The sequence below is a fragment of the Nipponia nippon genome, unplaced genomic scaffold (genome assembly GCF_047370975.1).
Source record: "Nipponia nippon isolate SJK-2023a ecotype South Korea unplaced genomic scaffold, ASM4737097v1 scaffold_9, whole genome shotgun sequence".
NCBI classification, from domain to species: domain Eukaryota; kingdom Metazoa; phylum Chordata; class Aves; order Pelecaniformes; family Threskiornithidae; genus Nipponia; species Nipponia nippon.
In genome coordinates, this window is record NW_028262413.1 from 12,045,916 (window position 1) to 12,064,655 (window position 18,740).

The following is an 18,740-nucleotide window of genomic DNA, read 5'->3' on the forward strand; positions in this document are numbered from 1 at the left end:
CAGATGCAGACCTGAATGGTCCAGAAGGCAGTACCAATGCTCAAAACTAGGGCTTACTTAACAGGCATCTTTCAAAGGTGGCAAGGCTACTCTCGTTCTAGCTTCAATCAATCCATGTTTAAATATATTCCCCTGTGACACAGCACAAACGTTTTCAATGCAAAGCTTGCCTTTTAACAACTCTAAGGCAATACATTCTTAAATCCCAAGGTTAAAAGGAAATTTAACTGATACCATTAACAGTTTCACTGTATGGACCAACAAAATGAACCTTAAATTCAGTGCAGATCAACACGACAGAGAAATTATTAGTGTTTAGTAGTTTCACACATTTTTCAGGGACAAGTATTTATAATAATGTGCCCTTGTAATTCAAAATGGAAACAGTGGCCTACCAATTATTCAGGCATATACTCCATTGTAAAAAAAGAAAGTTTAACAACAAAAGAACCCCCCAAGCCATAAAGATTAAAAGGCTGATTCCAGCTTGAACTTGGTTCTGCTCCTTCCCTCCAATCTCAATTCCAGATTCGAGCATATGGCTTGAAATAGGGCATCCCACCGCCATGCTGGATTGGCAACAGGCTCCTTCTGCATCATTCTAGGTGTTCAGGGCAGTCAAAAGGCTGCAGTGAAGGTCAGCCTTCACTGGAACAGCCTCCTTTCTGTGGCCATGCCCTTGATTTGCCCTTCTCACCAGCCATGATTGGCAGCAGGAGAAGAAATGAAGAGCACCAGCTGTTCCTTCTAATACATTTCTGGTTTCTCTGCAACTATCACCTCCTTGAGTATTCAAAGTGAACAAATTTTAAAGGAGATGGGATGGAGAACAGTGGATGGAGGGACTTAATGGCCAAAGAACTGTTGGAACAAAGTCCTGTTCCACCACCTCGATAAATGCTAATAGTTAATATTGTACTGACCTCTAATGAAGCTGTTTTAAGAAAGCCCTATTTTCTGCTAGGTAAGCAACAACAAGAAACTGCATAATGTGATTTAATTGCTTTATAGCAAGAGAGAAATGCTCCCATTACAGCCCCAACATCCTGCCCCACCTGTAGAAGTGAAGTTTCTTCCTGGCATCACCGCTAAGCACCTACTCCGGGGTTTGAACTACATCACAGCTCAGAGAAGTCCTCCTCACCAGCTAACCACAAGCTTCCAAACAGAAACATATGGTCAAGGAAACAACCACTGCCAACAGGAGTTTGGGAAGATCCTTACTTAACACAGCTCTTTCCCATAACTGCAGAAATGCCAGGAGGGGAGGGGGGGGGGGGAAGTCACAGCTTCAAACCTCCAGTATTTCAATAATATGCAATAATTACCTATATAATCATTATACTACACTACTCATACCATTACATTTATAAATCCTGCTGTTTTAAAATTGTATATCGATTGCAGCAATTATTTAGAATTATTAAAACACACCCTCTGGTCTGTCTTATTGCAATGAACAATATAATTTCCTGCAACAAAAATATTTAACTGCAGACAGAAAACTCAACAGAATAACCTGAAAGAGAAATGTATTTTTTCCTTAACACTTTTGAAAGACTGAGTTAGTGTTCAACATTATTTTCCATAGCATTTGGATGCTCAGATTTGAAATGCTAAAGGTAAGAATGTAAAGGGTCTTCTACTAATCTTGATAAGGGAAAGGAAAGACTCAAAAGTGTATGCAGATATGTGATAGCGTATATGCTAATACCTCTTGATCACTGTGCTAGGTTTCTTTAGAGGATTTGTTTTTAAAAAACCAAGTGCTACAAACATTTTACTGTTATTATTTAATTGTCTAGCAGCATGTTCCCAGAGCATAACACACTTAAGTGGGAAAGAGGTACTGGTGGTGAAGCAGTGACCTAGCAGAAGTGTTATCAACCTATGCTCTGCTTTATAAATTACCCTAGTAGAACATACATGCATATACAGCCTTTTCTTTTTATTGTCACTTACAACCTACATCAACACGCTTGGCTGAGATGTTAAATAACCCAGGATGCTGAAGAGAGCTTTCCTCCCACTCATAACCTCAACTTTGCACATACAATGACCTGCACTACACTTGCAGCAGCAAGCACCAAAAAAGTTGCCATTTAAATAAAGAGTCATCACAGTAAATGCTGACATTTTTTAGTCATGAGTCATAAAATCTGCATGTAATTCTGCATATTTATGTTCTACCAATGCACAGTCCCACCATGCAGGCAAGTGTTACTACCCTGCACCTACAGGATCAGGACCACCAAGGGTTACTACCTGCTCCAGCATCTAATAAGCATCAAGCTCACCCTGATGCTTGCACCCCTCTCAGTGAGGGCACCAGTAAGTGGTTGGGTGGTAGCAAAGAAAGACTGTTTTCATGGTTTTAGAAACAGACTTTCCTCGACCAGCAGGACAAACACTCATCCAGGTGACTACAATAAGCCTTAAGAAGCCAGGATGAAATCAAAACATTTGATTCTTTTCAGTAAGAGCAAATGATGGTTTCTGCATCAACCATGAGTCCAATTTCCTAGTTTCTCTATGTAAAAATATCTCCACAATAATATGCCATTAAAATAGTATTTTTCATCTTGCATATTTTACTGGGAATGCTAAGAGACACCAAATTCAACAAATGGAGCGTCTTCAAATGCAGAGATGCAGGATTCTTCTGTAAATGAACTGTGAAAATCAGTATGCTTGCAAGCTAAACAAAATTTATCATTTACTGACCTGCTCTGGATTGGATTAGACAGGATTGCTCCTTATGTAGTCAAGTAGTGCAATACGCTGAAAATGATTGTCCTGACCTCAGTACAAGTAAAAGGGACACTGGCCATGCTTTACATTAAGTCAGATTGTAGAAAACCAGTTGATTTTCCCCACCAATTTATTCCAAAGAGAGGTTTACAGCTACAAACAGCTGTAATTTATTATATTTTAAATTTCATAAGAGACTTAAATATGTTGAGCTATAATACTCTTCAGAATTGTCAAGGCCTACTGAACTGAAACACACTCCTCAAATGACAAACTTGGCGCTGCGATTTCAGCAGAGCTAGAGGAACAGTATGGTATTTTTTAAAATGAGTCAATACACAAGAAACAGGAATACGGAGAAGAGTATTTTTTAAGACAATTAATGCAGGGTGGCCCACTACTGCTTGGATTATAATGTAAATGGCAAAGTAAGCTAGATTTAACCATAAATTTTCAATGAAGCTCAAACTACTGTTTTAAAACGACAGTAAAAGTCAAGATTTCTCACTTCTCCATTATAATTGAATGTACAAGAGTGTCCTTCCTCAACTGTACATGTCAAAACCAAAGAAACAGCATATAGGAATAGATCTATAGTAATAGATACGAAACCTGCCCATACCCAATGCCTCTGGTGCTTCTTAGACTGTGTCCACCAGACCTCACTGAAGCAGAACAGGTCTCGACTCCACAGCTTCCCTAGCACTGCGCTACACAAGTGATTTACTATGGTAAAAAAATTCTTCATTTAGTTTTGTTCATTTAAACACAGTATGGAGGAACTAATTTGTAACAGCTGGTCCAGTTTAATCATTCCAGGCTTTTGCTGCAAATAAGCTACAATCAGAAAAGCAGAGACACACCTGTTACCACCAGACACACACCTGGGTACAGAGGTGCAGCATAGGAGTCTTGCTCCATCCTTAGCTGTTGGCATTGCAACGTATTAAACAGCATGCAGACGCCGGGGATGACAGGGAGGTTGGTGGCACCATCTTGTAAGTCAGATTTCACTTGCACAAAGATTTTGTGAGCTCCTTCATGCTCACACTTACTAAATTCTTGCCATCATAGTATGTGTTTCCCCATCAAACTGCAGGTCAGAAATGTAAATAACATGCACTGTATTACAGAGACCCTCATGCCTGCCCTCTGCCCATCACAGCAGTGCACCAGAAGGAATGAGCCTTTAAATGAAAACAAGTTCCACTGTATCTTTGCATTGTTGCTTCATCCACCTGTATACATATACATCTAAAGTCATATTAGCATTGCACAGCAAGTGATCTGATGTTGAGACACTGGTTTTTTGGGGTTGGTTGTTTTTTAGGGGGGGTTTGGTTGGTTGGTTGTTTTTTTGAGGTTTGTTCCCCCCCCCCCCCCGCCCCCAGTGTCTGGGTTCAGCAACAAGACTTCCAGACACAAGAAATAAAGCAGATAACAGCTCAGGAAAAAAAATGACAATTCAGCCAACTGTTAAATTTCAAAAGCATGCTCTTCATAACCATAAATGTCAGCCTGACTGTCTGGAATTAGTCTCTCTGACAAAAACTTGCTTATTTCCAATATTTAAAGAAAAAAAAAAACAGTCTAACCTATTGCTGTGAGAGTACCTCAGAGCAAACCAGTTAGAAGAAATATCTGCCCGAGTTCGGTGCACTGGAGTGCAAGTTAGAAGTGTAACTCTCTCATGGAAAAACACTGAGATTTATTCTTTTATTTTCCAGTACCCAATAACTGACTGATCAATAAGAACCTCCCAGACAAGTCTGGTCATCTCTGGTTTTCTCTTCCTATTATCTGAAGCACTTGCTCAAAAGTCTTTTACACCTCATGTTGCTTGTCTCATTTTCTGGGAACTCACCATATTGGTAGCTCTGCAGTACGTATTTTAAATGCTTCATGATTCAGTCAAACACTGCAAACACAGACTGAGTTTGTCCTGTGTACAATCAGGATTAACGAAACACTAAAATGCATCTCCTGGTTTCAACTACTGTCCATTCTCACTAGGTAAGGGTCTCCAGGAGACCACAAGTAGGCTGCAGACATGATTGTTCAGGGCTGAGCGCAGCTTCAGTAACTCTGACTGCTGTTTCACTCAGCTGGAAATGAAGCAAGTTTGCTAGTTAATTATTCTTTACATTGATAAACAGATCTATTTTTCAAGAGAAAAACATTTAAAAGTTATAGTTTGGGAAAAAAAATCCCACATCAGCTATGCAAAAATGAAAGCATCATTGATTTTAAGGAATAATATTATACTTTATTACATTTTAAAAAGTGAAACTTTAAGAGCATAAAACTAACTGCTCTTTCAAATAAAGCCAGTGCTATACACCTTAGGAGCTGTATTTTAATTGATCTTTTCTCAGACCAGATTTCAACATGCATATTTTGGCTTGACACAAAAAAAGACCAACTATCTGCATTATTTCACCAGCCCCCCCCCCCCCCCTTCATTCAACCAAGTACAAGACTAAGAATCCATAAGATTTTTTGAACTACTGCCACTTCCCTTCATTCTGTATTAGCTCCTCTTTTCTTTGTTTTAGAACATTAAAAGGACCACCAACCTATGTATAGTAAATTTAAGTTGACTGCAGTCAAAGCTTTCCCCTCCCATTTTTGTTATCCAAACAGTACCCTCCTGGATACACTTGCATTTTAAAGACCATCAACTTTGATCTTTCTCATCTGTATCAATGGACACAAGAACAATGTGGCCTTTCAAGCACTGAAACAGGAAAATACTTCTCAGTTTATGCAAACCTGAAGCCTTTACCTAATTCTTTCCTATATTAGGAGAAAATGGATCTGTTCATTCATGAATCAAGAATCATCATGAATCTGACGATTATTTAATTTTTTCCCTCTAATGCATTCTCCTGCACCACATACTATAAAATGTGGATATTCAAATCTACATTGAGAAGTTAGGGCTATGACTCTAAATAGCTTCACTAAATCAAAGGAGGAGATGTTAGCATAAGAGAAGACTGCAGCTCTATCGACTTCATGTTTCTGCATTTTAATTGTTTTTAATTGGGATAATCACTGACTGATCTTTCCCTGGTTTGGCTGAAAGAAGCTGCCTTTGAGGGACACAAGCTGTAGAGCTGCAAAACAAAACAACACAGACAACAACAAAAAAAGACCTGGGAAAAGTCTTACTGTCACTGCAGCTATTTTTTTATTAAGGATAGCAGCAAGACAGCAACCATTTCAGAGCATGAATATCAAAGCAAGTCTTCTGCTCCTCCATTTCCAGAGACAGTTTCTGGGGCACATTCAGTTCTGAAGAACCAAAACAGTAAGTTTCTAAACGTCTTTCAAACAAAGTCGATTTCAAAGTGTCTTGCCATTTAATCCATCTTGACATCACTCATGTACAACAAGAGCTTAAGCAATGCATTCATCACAGAAGTCCCTTGAATAAGTCATTTCCCATCACTTGTAACTTTAGTAGTGTTCAACTTTAATGCATGCATGCATCTCAGGTGACTATAATCTAGTGTTCACTAGTTTCCAAATATGAAGTAGGTTACATATTTGATATCAGAACAAGACAGACATAGCCGCCAAAGTCAGCACCAAGGATGAAAACAAATACACACAAAAAGTAACTTTACAGATGAACAGACTCCTCATTTTCCTCCCATTTTCTAGTAAATCAAGCCCCATCTTCTAATTATTTCTCAAGTCATCCAAAGTCGTCTTTATACTCAGGAGGGATACTCACCACCAGCCACAGTCATTCCCCTCATTACTAATAACTTCTTCCCCCTCCCTGAGAGCTTGCTGGCTCCTCAGACAGCACCACCACACCACCATACCTTTCATCGTTGCACATGAGTGAAAAACCTTGTTTGCAGACTGCAGTTAATCTGTGTCTTCTAGTATCAAAGTAAACCCTGACAATCACTTACATTCATATAAAACCATTGGCTTATGTCACCTGTAAGAATCAGTCTCTTCCAGGAAGTGGAAAGATTGAACCTATTTGCAGAAATTCCCCATTACAATACCACAAGAACATAAAGATGCGGCACAAAACAAAAGACAGTGAGCCTTGCTCAAAAAGAACACCCAAAACCATCCACCCCTGCATGAGTGGCTGGAGACATTTATTTGTGGGTGGAAACTCCAAAACAACCATTATAGAAAAGTAACATGAAAATACGGCATCGCTATGTAGCTACAGTGACTTGCTCTTTACAAATTTAAAGAGCAAGTTGTTGCAGTAGGTCCATAACTCACACACCCGTAAGTCCCCAAGCCCAAGGATTTGCAAAGCGTGCAGCCAACTGGATACGTGCACAGATTTCTGCGCAAGACCGTAACTAAGGTCACCGGCATTGGAGCTGAATGACTGCCAGAGCTACAGGAGTTACGTGCAGGGCCAGAGCTTGCCACTGCTCCGCAGCAGCTCCAAACCCCGCAGACTTTCTCAAAAGATCTAGTATTATTACCTCCCTTAACATAAAAGGTACCAAGTTGTAGATTAATTAGGCAACCCCTACCCGATATTCTATTCATTAAGCAACCAACTGCAAAACCAGCTTTGGAAAAATCCCGTAGCAAATGCCAGTGCCAACTTGCAGATCCTCTGCTCTGACAACACAGACCCGAGTGGCACCTCCTACTGCTTTAGCGTATGCAGAAAACACCAACGCTTTCAGCTGGAAGCCTGTAGTTCATTCCCAGTGCAAGGCAACACTAAGACTAATACAGAGAAGTAAAAATACTATAAAGCCTGTAGGTGCCCTGATGAGTAAGTGAAGTGCCTGTGTAGCAGGATATAGAGCTCACAGCACAGGGAAGAATCACCGGGCATTAACACGCCTTTAAACTGCAGCCCCAACATCAAGTTGGCAGCATTTTTAGTAATAATTATACATGTTCACTAAACGATTTTCCTCAAATGTTTTCACAAATTCATCTGCTAGATTATTATGGAAACTCTTGCATAATAAATAACTTTCTGGAATAATTCCGCATGGAGTAGCAATGCACTTTCAATGCTTAAAAGTTAGCTCAGCATTTCCATCATTAATTTTAATAATTTGTTCATAACTTCCCATTAGATTTAAAAAAAAAAAATTACATCACTGGACAAACTTGGCATGCAGCTTAAGCTATAGTTCAAGTTTCTCTTGCAAATTACCGCAGTCAATAGTTTGGAGAGTTTGCTTGTCCTTCATTAAGTCTTGATTTTTATATTTTTGCACTCATAATAAAAATACTGACATTATTTCCCCTTGTATAAAACAAGCACTTTGAGGACAGCTAAAAATCAGTATGCTACTGATATTGTGTGTGTGAATGTGTCAATGTCATCAGTAAGGTAATCATGACTAACCAGTTAGCACCCAAGGCTATTGCTGGATCTCTCTCCGATGCGTACAACAAAATGGTGCTTGGATTTAGGTTAATCACAGCCAGGCACCATACTTAATTGGCAGGAAGGTCACACAGCAATACTGGGGACATCAGCAGCTCATACCCAATCAGGTATGAATCATAAATAAAAAAGTTCCAAAAGAGAAAGCAAATCACTAGTTAAAGAACAAACACCAGAGCAGACAAAACCTGCACAGAGGCTATCGCAGAGAGCTAGAGGAACAGAGGGAGAGCAGAGCCGTCAGCGGTGCCCAGCCATGTTACTGCCGACTACACTGAGCGAGATGCCACTGAAACTTCGTGACTAGCTCAATCTTTTTCCCCTCTGTCTGATGGGAAAGTTCTGGTTTTGTCAGAATTCAGTGGGAACTGAACAGTCCCGAGTGACGCACAGGAAGAGCAAAGCCGTTATTCAAGAGGAGAAAGAAAAAGCTTTTCAAAAAAGCCTTCACTGGAGTGGAGTGAGGTTTGGTTTTTTTAAACCAGCAGGCTAGCACTCCCACCGACACCAGAGAGAGAGGAGAAAAAGCTTGTATACTCACGTTCTTGAATCTGAGACAATGATTAGTACTTAATTAAAAGCAAAGCCAGAGAAGCACAGCTTTAGAACCTGAGTAACTCCAGACTCACTTAAAACAATTTTCGGGGGGTGGGTGGGGGGAAGCATGCAAACCCTCAGCTTTCCAGCGGCGCTTGGCCGAGCAGCCGGACGCCCGCAGCGCCCGGACCCGCTGCCGGCGGAGGGGCCGGCGCCGCTCCCCGCCGCGCCCTCGGGCGCTTTCCCGGCCCGGGAGGGCGGCCGAGGCACCAAGGCCGTTTTGTGGAGTGTTTGCAACCGAGGAGGAGACGCATCAGGAGGAGGAAAGTCGCGCAGCGGCTCGCTGCCGCGCACGCGGGAAGGAGAGGTAGGTGCCTCGCTAATGCAATTAGTAGAAATCAATCAGGCGAACAGCAGCGGTGTGCTTGCACCGGTGCTGCAGAAGCACGTACGAAGTGCCCGTAGTGCACCTTACCTGGAAGAGCCCCGTTTTCTGCACTGGACCGTAGAGGCGTTCAGCGAGGCAGCACGCCAGCCCCCGCTATCTCACCCAAGCCGGGCAGGGACCCCTCTCCGCGGCGTTTAAAATCGCAGCCCTCAGCTGCGTGCCCCCGCGGGCTGATGCCGGCTGCCATCCCGGCCGGAGCCGCTTCCCTCACGCTCGCCACCGGCAGCGTTCGGGACGCAGCCCCGCTCCGCCGGCCCCGCTCCTCCCCGCCGCGCCACCAACTTGGGCGCCCACGAAGCGGCCCCACGCGTGGCGGCGGCCGCGGTTCTCCCCGCCCCCCCCCCCCCCACCACGGGGCGCAGCAGCCCAAGGGACGGCAGCGGCGCGGGAGGGCTGAGGGCGGCCGGGCAAGCGCGGGCGGCTCGGCGGGAAGCGCTCCGCCACACCGCTCCCCTCAGCCGCGACCCCGGGGGCGGCTGCCGCCGGGCACCCAGCCCAACTTTGTTGCCCGAAGTTGCCCACCTCAAGCCGAGCCGCTGCCCGCCGCCGCCACCGAGCCTCGCCGGAGCCCTTCCCGCGGAGCCACCCGCAATAATCCTGCAGCTCCCGCAGCGCCCGGCGCTTCTTCTGGAGCGGCGAGCGCCGCGCCTCAGGCGGCGGGGCGGGGCGGGGCGGGCACAGCCCGGCCTCCCGCCCACCCGCTCCCCCGCCGCCCAGGGGCCGCGCCGAGCCCAGCCCAGCCCAGCCCAGCCCAGCCCCGCCGCGGTGCCGGGCAGGTCCCGCGGGATCCGGCGGCGCCGGGGCAGCTCCGGCGGGTGGCGGCGGGGAGCGGGGGGGAAGGCGGCGGCTGCTGCCCTGAGAGCCCGGGAAAGCTACGCTAGAATTTACCCGGGGCGGCGTGAGCAATCACCTGGGGCGGGAGGGGGAAAAGCGGGTAAAATGTGCTCCTGCAGCGAGGGGGAGCCGTGTCGGGCTGCCCCTTCCTGCCTGGGCTGAGCGAGCTTGGTGTTGACGAAGAAAGTTGACACATAAGAGCTTGAATAAAAATTCCATCTAATTTCTGGGCTGGAAGCCCAGGAAAAGAAGCAGGTTCACGTAGGTCTCTGTACAGGAGCCGGATGGAGATTTTATTGAATCTGGCTCCAGCTGATCACAGTATTATAGCTGTGTTGCTGTAATTAAGGCTGAGCAGAATTCCTCTAAGTCCCTTTTTTTAGCAGGTTATATAACAAATAGTAATAAGTTTCCTGAAACCTCTATTATCTTTCAGGATCCCAAAGCACTGGGAAGTATACATTACAATAAAGTGCGCATTAGTGTGCTCTGCCTCAGTGGAAGTCACGAATTACACCGAGGATGGATTTGGCTTTGCAGCCACAGGGAAGCTGTTGCTGCAAGAGAAGGGGAGGACTTGGTGACTGTCCTCCTCTGCTGCACAGGAGACTCTTGGGCAGGGGTGGTGATGCATTGCTCTCCAGGCATCAGGAGGAAGGACAAGAAGACAACAGTTCGCTTTTTCAACGAGTAAGATTTAAGTTGCTGCCACCTCTGTTTCCCTTTCTGTCTGTTTTTGTGGTGAAATATTGAAAAGTGCTGGCTGGGAAACGGTGGCATCTCCCCTGGGGACTAGTAGAAACTCGACACAGCATCTGTTGACCCAGACTTAGTGTAGGAGCCCTGACCTGAAGAGACCATCTTTACTTTTCTATGCATGTGTGAGTCTATAATTAAGGAATGTCCAGCACTGAAATGTAGTCACTTCTGTAATGAAATGTGGCACTGGTCTGAGGAAGGGATGTCAAGAAATAAATTATCTCAGAAAAACAGGATGCATTTTTAATTGGCAGAATGTGATCACATAGGACTCATAGAGATGATAGAATAACTGTGATTTAATGAGTTACTGTTCATGAGCTGAGCACTGAGATTCATACTAATACAGTTCAGCTCAGCTTTGGCACAGAGCAGGAGCGTGCACTCAGGCTGTTACTGTAGCTCAGCTGATGTATTACAGTATGGTAACTCCATCACATCTCTAAAACTCCACTTTAGGCTTTTGCCTAGAAGATACTAACTTTTTGTTACTATTACACAAAGTCTTACGACAGGACTAGGGTCAAGCCTTAGTTTTACAGCAAACTCTGGCACAGGTAGGAGTACAGTGGCTGCAGACACCTCTGTGGGGCATTGACGGAGCACAGACCCAGGAGCAAAGCCCGAAATGCAGATTTGGCTTCCTCAGAGGTCTGCCATTCACTTATTCGCTACACCTGATTCACTTGGGCTTATGAGAGCTGACAAGGTCATGGACCTATGGCACAGTTCTCCACTTGGAAGTATTAGCTTTAGCTCTGCAAGACCAACATGAGAAGGATAGCCTGTATTTTTATGCTTGACTGACCACAGGAGCTGTTAAAATTTTGAAAATATATTCTGCAGTTTGCCTTCCCTGTTGTCCTTGGTCACCTCCAGCCCAGCCCCACATTTTGACTACTTTGGCCAACTAATATATTTTTTCAGTTTCAGTTAAGTCAAGGACTTCAAATCCCTATCATAGGTTTCAAGTTACACTTTGTAAAAGATATAGGGTTTTTTAAGTTTGTCAGAGAGGCACTTTATGAGGTTGTGAGGTCAAAAAGATGACTCCAACCTATGGGATGAGAAGTAAAAAGGGACAAAAAACACTCTTTCCCTCACTTATTTTAAAGCAACCCAGGCATGTAGAAATAGTGGGTTTGTAAGTGGTTTTCCTGTATTCATTTCAGAAAACACAGCAAACATGCAGTATCACCGTACACTTACTGAAGGTAATCAATCTGTAGATGGTAAATTCTCTGTGGTTAGATGACATGTTTTCACACAGTACCTGATACTATGATGCCCTTCTGCCATCTGGAGCTTCTGCACCTACTGTAATATACATGTTCAATAATAACAACTTAATTGCAAGTCTCACGCTACTTCCAGCTTAACGATTTTTTTTCATTTCCACTTGTCATTCAAACATCACTGTCGATAGGTCTCAGAAATTGTATGAGAAGAACAGGGATGCTTGTACTCTAGTGTTATCTAATTAATGCTTCCTTAGGATTAAAGTGGAAAAAAACACCACTTTAATTTATGAGCATGGGTGCAATCAGGTAAATGAATATGATATTCAGACTTCCCAATTACTAAATAATTTGGTTGGAAGACCCAACTTAACCCTGTCCATCCTGATGCCGGCTGGTGTAGACCTAAACTATCAGCTCAGCGCTTGCTCCCATTGACTACACCCCCCTCACTGCTCTCTGCCAACTGCCACGGTTGCTATGTCTACTTTCAAGTAATATTTTTCTTGCCACGTTCATGTTTTCAGCACATGGATTGCCTATAGAACAGTTTTGTGCACTGCTGTTGTCACTGACTGCTTTGACAAACCTTGTTTTTTCAAATTTTAGATGGGAATTTAGCCACCAGTAACAAGTAGACTCAGGTCCACCATAATTTCTTCCAGAAAAATCAATCATCGCTTGTCTCCTAGATGCTTTAGCTTTCGAAGACTTTCTCTTACCACTGGCAGGAATACCAACTAACTCACCTCAAGGTTAAATTGAACTTGTTTTGCAAAAGACCTCTAGGACATTGTCAAAATGGGATATAGTCAATGGGACTCGATAGACCATTAGTCTGGTCTTACCACTGACAATCACTGCTATCAGTTTCTTTGGAGGTAGATAAATCAATTAATCTGAAACAGCCAGTAGACAGTAGAATATTAAAACAAAAACAAAAACAAAAACCAAACAGTTGAAAATTTAGTTTTCTGTCTTTCTATGTATAAGGGTTATAGTAGCCTACCTTTTCCAATCACATTTTCAGGCATGATAATGTCAATGATAAAAATATATGGAAAAAATATATGATGCTTTGGATGCAGTTAAATGAGTATAAAACCTACTTTTCCCAGTAATACTTACGGGAATCTTATTTAAAGGTGTTTAATGTAAATTTAATCTTTCTAATTTTTAAGACATGCTTCTCTCCTTAAGCCAACATTGATATCAACTTATCTGAGGCTTTGATCTGCAGGCACAGTTAATAGATTATGCATTTCTTTCAAGACCGAGGTCAACTGTGGTAACTAGATAGTATTTTGAATATATATATCACAAGTAGCATGCCAGTTCTTCAAAGCACAGGGAGACTCCCTGTTGTGGCGGTGTCAGGGGATAAGCTGCATTCACTCTTGTTCTTGGCCCACAGTCATCTCCGTTGATGTTCCCAACGCTGACACCAATATCAGACATGCTCCTCATGCCCATGGCCATCTATATTTTGTCACTATTTTGTATAATCCAGCTCTCCATAGGCCTAGGAGGCATTATGTTAAAAAGGAGTCTTTTTAGAAGCATCCAGCAACAGTCTAGTCCAATTTCACTGAAGTCGATGGTAACACTTCTTTTGGCATCAAATGTGGTCAATTAAATCACCAGCATCTTAAAATTTCCATTTCATTGTCTCCATGAGCTCCTGCTTGTGCTAATAAATGGAGAGTGTAACTGGTGTTTGGAGCAGCAGGAGGGAAGGACCGGGAGGGGGAGGCTAATGAGAGGCCCTGTCTGTATTAAGGAAATTAATTATGTGACTGGATTAAACTGCAGCGCTGAAAGCCTCACTTTGCCCTGACACAGACTATATGCATTAAAGGTTTACGCCAGTGTAATAACCACAGCAGTGTTGTTATATGGATGCAAATTTCCTTAATGCAGGCAGGACCTAGATCAGACCACAGTGACTAATACAAAACTGATAAAAGAAAGTGAATTATGTGCAATTGTACTGGAGAGCATGATACAGAAAGAAAATTATAATAGGAAGGTTAAGTGCCCAGTGAGTGCAAACTGATATACAATATCTTGAAATCACAGAGAGAGAAAATTAAAATGGTGAAATGATTTCACATATAGGTAGATGGAGGCATAAAAGCAATCTATGAACTATGGGAGGGAGAACAGAGTGAGAGCATGATATTTTCAGATATACAGCCTTTTGCCTATTAGAAATGAATAAGTGATTGAAGGCTAATTCCAATAAACAGGCAATTTTAGTTTTGTTTTTATTTCAGCTTTTTGTTTGACTCTGCTTTTGTGTGTCATTGAAATATTTGTGTATTAATAGATACTCATTTTAATAGCATTACAGTAATCTGAACATCTGCAGCTACTAGGCATTAAAATACGATTACTTCCCTATATATCAAGTTACTTTCGCAGTACTTCTGCCTGATTTTGTCATATCTATTAAAATGCAATGGATCGGTTCTTATCATTACCTATTAACTGGCAACCTTGAGCTGAAGTGTTAAGCAGAAACAAGCCTGATGCCTGGAGGCCTGGCTAGCAACTCAGCAGAAGGCAAAGACATTTTATGGCTGTCCTAAAAGCTAAATGACAGGCTGTGTAACTTTCCTAATCAAATAGAATTGAATACAAAATTATATTCCCACCACCCCTGCTATCCTTTGTTCAGACAAATTGCCTGATCTACTGTTCAACAGTTTACTAAATATAGAACATTTTCTAGATTAGAGGTTTTAATTCTACCAAAAATTCAGCTTAGTTTACTGGAGAAATGAGACATTTTGTTTAGAGCACTGAGAAGCTCTCACATGGCATGAGGGCTCTCGCAGGATCAGAAACGACTGCCCTCCTGGGCTCAGACTAACTTTTGAGGAGGTGAACACCCAGAGGATAAATGCATGCAAAGCATCACTGTGAGTTTACTGTTAAGGGCTAGAAGACAGAAACCAAAATATAGGCAGCCATTGCCAGTAAAGATGCGGTTAGTAAATTTTTGACCAGCAAAGAAATACTCCTTTAAAGCACTCTGAAATGTGATCGCTGTCCGTATCATGCTAGGGGGGAGTGGAGGAAAGAGCAGGCTACTCCTCCTTCCCTTCTTCTTAGCGTGACAGTGATTTTTCATTCTACTCAAAAGAACTGGGAAAAATCCATATTTTTAAAGTTATTTCTGCAATGGTACAATATTTGTTTCTAAATGTGATGCTGGATTTTAGTAATCTCCAAAGCTTTCAGTTCTAGCTGGGAAATTCATGGCAGTCATGACACACAAATATTAGGAACCGTCTTCGTCCTATCAGCCATCAGCAAGTATTTCTTATGCAGCATCCTCCATGCATCCATGGAGTGGTGCTCCAGCAACCTAGTTCTGTATGTAGAGCTTAAAATTTAAAATGTCAGATGATTTTTTAAATTCTACATACAGAACTAGGTTGCTGGAGCACCACTCCATAGGTGCATGGAGGATGCTGCGTACGATGAAGTAGGTTCAGGTTTTAATATCATGCAATTTCATTCATGAGTTAGCTCAGGCATCCCAAACGTGTCTGAGGAAAAAAAAAAAGGTAAATGCATTTAATCCTAAACTCTGTCAGCAGGATCGGATGCAGCCAGATAAAACAATGAGCATAAATAACACTGACCTATGAAGAAACAAAATGAAAAACAGCATACCTGAAAGATAAACAAGACAAAAAAGTTCCCCCAAGAGCTTCAATTTGGTGAAGTATTTCAGCCAGTATTTATGTTTGTTGCTGTGAAAACATATGCTTTAATTCCTGTCTAGGTTAAGAATACTTTCCTAAATCAAATACTAATAATTCTGAGATCTATAAATACCCTGATGGGAAAACTCTGCATCTGTAATGAATACAAATGACCCTGTGCAAATGCATTTTGAACAGAAACAATAAGGAAAACAGTATGCCAATGACCTCCAACCAAAATGGTATTGCATCTCAACATGAGGGCAGTTGTGGACCTTAACATATTGAAAGCAAGTTTAAAAATCTTTAAAAAATTCTAAAATAAAAAGGAAGAGTCTGAGAGGATTCAAGTTGCTAATATTATTGACTACCAGTTCCACCCCTCCCTTACTTATGGGAATTGTGTTGGAAATCCTTAAGGATGACATTGCCATTCAACTAACACACCTCCAAATACAAATGGAAGCCACGCTCTTTAATCAGCACACAGTTATCTCCTTTTTTTTTTTTTCTTAAATTGCCAGTTGCTTTACTTTCAATGCTTTACAATTTTATTAGCTTCAAATGAAAACTTCTATAAGGTGAATGTTAGGGAATAGTAAAAAGGGCTGTAGATTGTGTGTAAGCCATTATGTCTGTTTAAGAAGAAAATCTTACCATTCCTACAGGGCACATGGGATTTTTAGGGCTTGAATCTAAAGGAATAATTCTTATGAAATTGGACAAGATCCTCTCTGTAAGCAGAGAGCTGCTTTCAGATACAGGGAGACCATTCCCATAGCCCATGACTCTCTGAATAAAGCCATTTCTTGACTGTTCCTTCATCTTCCCAGCTGGTCCCCATTTCCCAGGGTCTGTAAGGAGCTGGTAGAGGAACATGCTCTGCTGATCCTGAGGGGCTGGAGAACTGACTACCCCGCTGCTTATGCCAGTCACTGTGCTGATAAAACGCTTTTCCAGGAGGGAAGAGATGCCCAGACAGCTGTTTCTTACTCTTTTCAAGCAAACTTTTTGAAAGTCATTCTAGCTCTATCTTGTAAAGACATCTGAAGATTGAGGGAATTTGGAGATGTTGGAACTCACATTTATTCAGGATGCTATTGCTAACTCTAACCTACCCTGCTGCTTAATTAGCTACACAGAATATTGTAAGACTAACTACATGCACTAGGAAATCTGCTCTTCATCTGCAGCACATCAGCAAAAATGAATGACAAGACAAAAGGAGTAGTCTTTAAATTTTGAAGGGAAAACGTTCACAAACTTAAAAATTACTTTGAAAAGTTTGCACAGTCCCTGCTAAAGCTAGCTCTTTTCTAGTACATGCATTACTCAGAACTCTCCATCTATATATTATTCTTATTATCCCTTCTAAGCTCACTGCGGAGCCAAGGGTCTCTGGCTCAGTTCCTGGCATCTCGCTGAATGATTCAGCCAGAACCTTCCTTGAGATGGTTTGGTGGGGTCTTGATACTTTTAGCTATGTTGATCCTTCTTGTGACCTTATCACAAATGGCGATTCTATCCATGGCTGGCAGTTTCCTGCATTCTTCAATAATTTTGTCAAAGTTCTTTTGACAGCAATGTGCTGGTTGGCTAGAAGATAACGTCTCTAACTTCAGGGTTAGAATAAATCCAATATTAGGTTTTCTACTCACTGAAATCTTGCACATAGCTATCTTCGAGAATTTACAGATGCTGGTCAGAAAGTGGAAGTTACTGTTTTTTCTGTATTTTGTTAAACTCTGTCCTACTGGATACTCTTTCTATTAATTAATTTTTCTTTTACCATTTCAGGTAATCTATTAATCTATTGAATTGAGGATTTTTCAAAGCCTTTCCAGAAATAAACACTGGAATGAAACTATCATAAGATATGCATGAAAAGTAGAACTGTTGTTTTGTCATTTTCAAGCCCATGGTTTATACTGAGTCCTCTCTCATTCCCATTACATGGATGTCAGATGGAATAACACAGTGAAAAATTACCTCAAGATTTGGTTTCCCATTGCAGAGGTGTTTTTTTACATAAAGTTTACCAAGTTTATATATAAAATTTGAATAAAAAAAATCACAAACCTTCCAATCCCTATTATTTAAAAGCAACTAATTAATGGTTTTTGGGTTTACATTAATACTAGTTTTATTCTAATCATGCACTACCATCTCTATCTTTTGTTCCCTTAATCCCATTGCCCAAAATATTGCTTTCTGTTAGTGAACTCTACAGAAACACTCAAACACTCATGCCCTTCTGGAATGCAAAATCATTTAAATAGCCTTCTCTTTGCTATTAGCAGTTCCTGGATAATGCAGTCAAACTCCACAACATTTTCGTTATTGGAAATAGATGTATATTATTTTTTCCCATGAATTTTTAAATTGCCTTTATTATCACACACTGTGTATGAAATGAATGTGATTTAAACAGTTGTGCCCTCTACTGGCATAAAGGAAATAATGAAAAAAGAGAAAGAAATACCTTATTTCCAGATGTTGTATCAAGATAGAGTGTCAAAATCAACATTTAGTTGTTTTAGTTTTTTTTTTTGTAGTATGTTTTAGTCACATTTGAAGGCTAGATTATTTTTAACATTAAATCTTAGCACATTAATTGCTTACAGAATTTTTTTTTTTAATAAAAAGGACCATTTACACTCTTAAGGCAGTATAGAATGGCCTTGCCATAGATGAACATGATGGTGTGGATGGTATGTTAACACAGTTAAGAATAACTTTATTTTTATGAGACTTTTAAGGAGCTATACTATCAGCTAGAGAGTATGAGAACAAAGCTGTATGACAAAATCCCTTACAAAGTTAATAAAAACTTTGGAGCATTCAACTATGTAAAAGAAAGTCTGTAGGAGTTGATGCATAATGTGAAGTAGAATATAGAATTTCATGTAATACAGGAGAATTAAGGCCTCACCCTCTGCTGAAATGCTTCTAGCCAATCCTTTGCCTTCCATTAAAAAGAAAGCTTATAATTTTCTGTCCTATCCCCCACTATTGAAGTTGTCAACTGGCATTACACTTGAATAACAAAGAAA

The 18,740-nt window shown here is 41.5% G+C and overlaps 1 protein-coding gene across 2 annotated transcripts in view; it reads right to left on the reverse strand.

Moving 5' to 3' along the window:
* CNTN3 (contactin 3) overlaps window positions 1-9,798 on the reverse strand; it is a 118,247-nt gene extending 108,449 nt beyond the window's left edge. The window contains exon 1 of one of the 2 annotated variants that reach the window (XM_087744029.1): window positions 9,663-9,798. The gene's annotated coding sequence lies outside the window, so the exon portion shown is untranslated. Of the gene's footprint in view, window positions 1-9,167; window positions 9,278-9,662 lie in introns of those variants that run through there. The other variant, XM_087744030.1, reaches the window with a different exon arrangement.
* Window positions 9,799-18,740: the final 8,942 nt, after the last annotated feature.